Here is a 5,369-nt window from a genome sequence, read left to right as displayed (position 1 = left end):
GAGAGAGAGAGAGAGAGAGAGAGAGAGAGAGAGAGAGAGAGAGAGAAGGGCGAAACTATTTTAGGAGTTTGACTAAAAATATTTCAGGAAAAAAAAGGAAATTCTAGGAAGGAGTGTACAAAGTTCATTGTGAGTTTATAAGTCACTGACAATACTCTAAAGTTGTAAAAGATAAAAACTGTATGTGATGAGAACTAACAAGAAAACTTTTGTCTCTGCACTTAAAGAAGTAAGAACGTGTAAAGTTTTGCCTTTGTTCTCTCGTAGGCTCTGTCTCCTCACTCAATCAGTATTTCCTCATCTCTCCATCTCTCTAAGGGAGGAAGGTCTCAGAGTTTCTCAGGAATGTTGACTTCTATGTGCTTTGGTCCCTTGGGGGACGTTGGTAGGGGTCTTGACCCTTCTCCTCCTGTATCCCTGGAGCCTATCAGCTAACTAAGTTAGCATGAGATAACTCTCTCCTCCTGGCTCCATATTGTTGCCTCTTACCCTCCTCTCCCTTTTTTGTTTCCTTCACCCTGGGCCAATATGAGGCAGGAGCTTTATTGGAAGCAATGAGAAATCCATCACTCGACTGTCTACTCTTGGCTTGTGGCAACATTTGTCTCCCAGGCTGTGTCCTCCTTAATCTGTGCCCAGACACTGATTAAATCTCATTTACTTATCAGTCACTGAGAGGTACAGCTGACTTCCTGTGTAAAAAGTTGGAACTTCCTGTTGTAACATTATCTTCGATCAAGTTTCCAATATGCATGACAGCACATCCAAGCTAGCAAAAAAAGTACATGTAGAGTAGTTTTGTAATGTCATAGAAATTACCTAGGAGTTCATTTCCTTGTTGTCCTGATGCCCAGAGCTCAGTGAGCCTCCTTTCTGCTCTGAGCTGGGTTTCTGTTTGGTTTTATGTCTTAAGCCTGGAGCTTGGAAAGCTTTTCACATGTGGTCACTGCTAAACAGGACAGTTACTTCTATTGTGCTTTTGGACTGCACTGGAAATTATAACATTGGCACTGCAGTACTGACCCGATCAATTATTTTGTTGCACTGGAGTTATTATAGAAGCTCAGATAAGCACATCTGTAACAGATATTAAAATCACTGCTGACTTTAATATTAGTCTTATATTTTAGGCTACAACATTCTTGCTGTCATAGGCATTTCTTTTTGCAGGGTTTTGCTTCTACAGTGTGGGTATGCTTATCATATCAAAAACACAATGGGCGGTGTGTACCAGTAACTGCCTCAGAGGTTAAATATGAACCAATAAATNGGATTAAGCTTGAAAATCCATATATTGGTTTTTAGGACAATAAAGAAAGCATTCCTTCATTAACTGTTTTAAAATAGTAATACAATTGAAATTAGAATAACGTTTTTTTTAAGTACAGCTCTAACATTTATTACTCGCCTCTTAGAACTTACAGAGTCTTACAACTTACAAAACTTTTTCACGTACATATACACATTTCAATTGAAAAAAAAACTATGAAAAATAATRTCTTGCTCATGGACAATTTGACATTTGGATCAATCTGACAAACTCCTGGCTGACAGATCTCCTGTTCCTGCTAAAAGTTGATTGCTTTAAAATTAGCGAAGAAAGTTACTTTTATATTCTAAACAAATGTTTTTAAAGGAAAATTCAGATAGCGTTTATCTGATTTTTAAAAAGCATTCCCTCTTTTGCACAACGCGCCATTGAAAAAACAATGACAAGACAACAAATGCTGTGAGTGAATTATTGGTTTATTTTGTTGAKATGGAGATGATACATTTCTAAAACAGACAATGTTCTAGGCAGGCTTCTATTTAAAGAAAAAACTAAATCAAAATGCCTAAACAGAAAACAGCCACTGGCCTCTAAAGCTGAACGACTGACCCACGGTGTGACCTTTTCATGTCAAGCAGACAATTTTTATCAGAACCATGAGCTGAAGATGATTGTGATCTGCCTCCTGTTTGTTGTGTGTTTTCTCAGGCCTTACTTATTTCCCTGTGAGGTCAGCAACCCTGCAATTTTCTCCCACACACTGGTTAGTGCTGCCTGGCTCTAACACTGGTGCACCTCATGTTCTCTTCACTCGTTGACATTGCCTGGGGTGCTGTTTGAACTTAGGGACACACTCTGTCCCTCAGTGGGAGAACTTGGAACCTGGCGGAAATGGGTCCTTTCCCAAAGTTTGGATGGAGAGTGCTGGAGTAAACATGTGAACTGACTTTAAAAATATGGAAACATTGAGAATACCAAAAGATAAAGGAAATTCTCTGTGAAAAAGATAACGGGTTTGTCCAAACGTGGTATTTTTATTTTTTTGTAGCTTGGGGCTTAAATAATGTCAAAGGTGGAATGCAGACTTTTAAATATTTGGTAGAAATGAACTTTTAACCCAAAATCTGGATTTGGTTACTCTGTTGCACTTTTTTCCCCCTCCATCTTATTTTGGAAGAGTGCATTATCTGCTAGCATGCACTTGTTTTACAAGGCTAAACACAAAACAGACTAATATTAGTTATTTACAATTTCCATTCTCTAACTCTAAAACAAATTAAACGGACAAGCCCATGCCTTGTTTAAAATGAACCACGCAATTTTCCTCCCCCGCCCCCTCACCCAAGCCATTTATTGCTTGTCTTTTAAATGAACTAGCTGCCTGCAGACGATATTACTCATAAGTCCTGTTACTGCCAAGTCCTGGTATGAGGGCCATTAAGGTGCTTAAACTCGGCCATTCATATTTGTTCTGGATTGCCTTTCTCCATTTTAAATATCCCCCAGAAATTTTCAATGAAATATGGCCACAGCAATTTTCTGAGAGTGCACTGCATCGTGGCTTGCTGTCCAACAATGCCAGGCATCATTCAACACCCTACATATTATACAGCCACCTTGCATTTAACGGCACCATTTTTTTCCAACTATTGAATTCGCTGAAACTGAAATTTATGCAAACTTGAACTTTAGCCAACCTGCAAAACGAACCCCTCAAATCCTAAAGAAGCACATGGTTTTGTCTGAAAATTATCTGCCATATAAATGATATTTATTATGTAACTTCAATGCATTTATTATTTACCAGTGTATAATCTCATTGCATGCAAAATGGTAAAACACTAAATTAAAGTTGAACTAAGCATAGGATTGCTAAGTTTTACATTACATTTTATTTAAATTATAAGTATTTAACATGCCTCACRATCATATAGACTTTTTTAAACTTGTTTTTCTAAGAGTTGAATAATTTTCACGCTAATTGCATCTGCAGTGCAGCTAAAAGGGACTTTTTTTTTTACTTGTGAGCTGAGCCAAATGTTTCAAATCCCAGAAAAGAGCCTTAATTACYATCACCAGCAAGTTGAGTTTGTGAATTTAATTTTTGCAGTAGAAGTGTTCCAAGATATTTCAGTAGATTAAAACTGCATTTAGAAYACATTTAAAAGGAAGCATGTGGGAAAGATCAGAACATTGCAAGTTTTCACTCTAATCAGTCAACCAGGTGATTTCACTCAACAATTCCCTTCATCTGATTGGATGACGGCTAAATCAGCTGTTGGCAGCATAAATGCAGCATTCTTTTGTAAATGAAGGTTTTATCACTGCTTTTCCTCCATGAGTTATTTTAGCACAACGGCTATCATCCAAAAACATGTTCCTAAGACTAACTTTTATTTGAAAAAAATATATGTATCTTTCTGAACTGGAGCTAGCTTTTTCTGTTTGGTGTTCCTTGAGAAGAATTGTGCTAAACTGGCTTTTGTATGTGTTTGTGCAGACAGGCCCCATGGGTGTACTTCACCCTAAAGACAACAAGGCCAGGGAGCCATCCAAGTGACTGGAGCTAAATAAGACCCCCGTGACCTGAGGAGTCACACGGCTGAAAGCAAAAGTAACAGTGTGGATGACTTGTTGCTAAGAAAAATGAGCTGCCGATTGAGACAAATGATTTTCCCAAATCTAGAAGTGCTGTGAACAGTTTTAAAAATAAAATGCAATGGAAAAATGCCTACAGAATTGCCTGAAATGTACAGTATATTATTTGCATCATTTCAAAATGTTGGTTAGGTAGTTTAGTGTGAATTATACAGTTCATTAATTAAGGTTAAAAAAAGACAGAACAAATAACTATCATGAATTATTTTTTGTTCAAACACAACATGGGTATTATTATTTGCACAATTCTTTTACATTTAGCAAATTCTTTCATTCGAGGCTTTAAATTTACATTTCAACATAAATATTTCTGTACAATTTGCAATGAGGTTTTAAAAAAACAAATATCTCAAAGAAAAAGCAGTTGTATTCTAATGTATTTATTTTATGTTGACAGGAAGCTTTCATGATTATCATCTGCCTTATGGTGTGCACGTTATTTAAAATGATTCACATCTAAAATGCAGGTAAATATCCAAGATTTCCAGCAGCTGTGTGTGTCCTTTGGCTTTTTCCACAGAAAAAAAATAAAATAAAATAAAATAAACTGTTAAAAGGATTCAAATTTCATTTTTACTTTCAGTTTTCATTATGGTGGTTTGGAGGAGAGGTTAGAATGTATATGAAATCTGACTTGGTTTTTCTGAAAAAAAAAAACATGATAAAACACAACAAGAAAAACTTACTATCAAAATACTACCGAGTTACAGTGGAAGGACAAAATCATTGTTTACTTTAACCTTGTGTGGTGAGGATTTTTGGCTTTTAAATTATTTTCATTTGTCCATTTTTTGTGGTCTTGTATGATCCATTTTTTAAAAGTCTTAAGCTACAACTGAAATAGATTTTGCCTCCTATACATGTTCTTTTTTCTTCTTTTTTTTCATGCAAGTTGTTGTAAATTTTGGTCACTTTTAAATCTTTCAACTGAATGCAGTTTTGGCAAAGTTCAACGCTTCATCAAGGTACATTTTACTTTCCAGAAAAAGGACAAAGGTTCAAGCCTCTACCAATAAAATCCCATAGTGATCATGTGTGAAAGGTACATACAGTATTTCCTCTCTGCTCGGTGACTTAGCGGAGCAGTGTTAAGTGTGGTTGTGGTTTCAGCTACACACGTCTGTCACTCAGGGATTTTGGCTTTAATTACTAACCCAGGCTTGCTCCATAAGGCACAGAGTGTTCTCACGTGGTGGTAGTGGTTCTCTTGGGGGAACCTCTGCTAAAGTGAGTTCATATGAAAGAAACAGGGCTCCTTGTAATGCACAATATGTAAAGAGCACTGAGAGTACATTATGACATCTTTTTTCTTAATCTAAATCTTTCAATACCTTCTAAGTTTGCAAAAATGAACATGAGTAATCTGAGACAGTTTGGAACAATTTTGCATGCCTTTCACACACACACACACACACACACACACACACACACACACACACAC

The 5,369-nt window shown here is 36.6% G+C and overlaps 1 long non-coding RNA gene across 1 annotated transcript in view; it reads left to right on the top strand.

Annotated features, from left to right (window-relative positions):
* Positions 1 to 4,201, top strand: part of LOC106533887 (uncharacterized) — a 5,331-nt gene extending 1,130 nt beyond the window's left edge. Inside the window, exon 3 of the long non-coding RNA XR_001312298.1 lies at positions 3,771 to 4,201. This is a non-coding gene — a long non-coding RNA (uncharacterized LOC106533887). The remainder of the gene's footprint in view (positions 1 to 3,770) is intronic.
* The last annotated feature ends 1,168 nt before the right edge of the window (positions 4,202 to 5,369 follow it).

This window comes from Austrofundulus limnaeus, unplaced genomic scaffold (assembly GCF_001266775.1).
Source record: "Austrofundulus limnaeus strain Quisiro unplaced genomic scaffold, Austrofundulus_limnaeus-1.0 Scaffold6, whole genome shotgun sequence".
NCBI lineage: Eukaryota > Metazoa > Chordata > Actinopteri > Cyprinodontiformes > Rivulidae > Austrofundulus > Austrofundulus limnaeus.
This window is presented reverse-complemented; position numbering and strand designations above follow the sequence as displayed.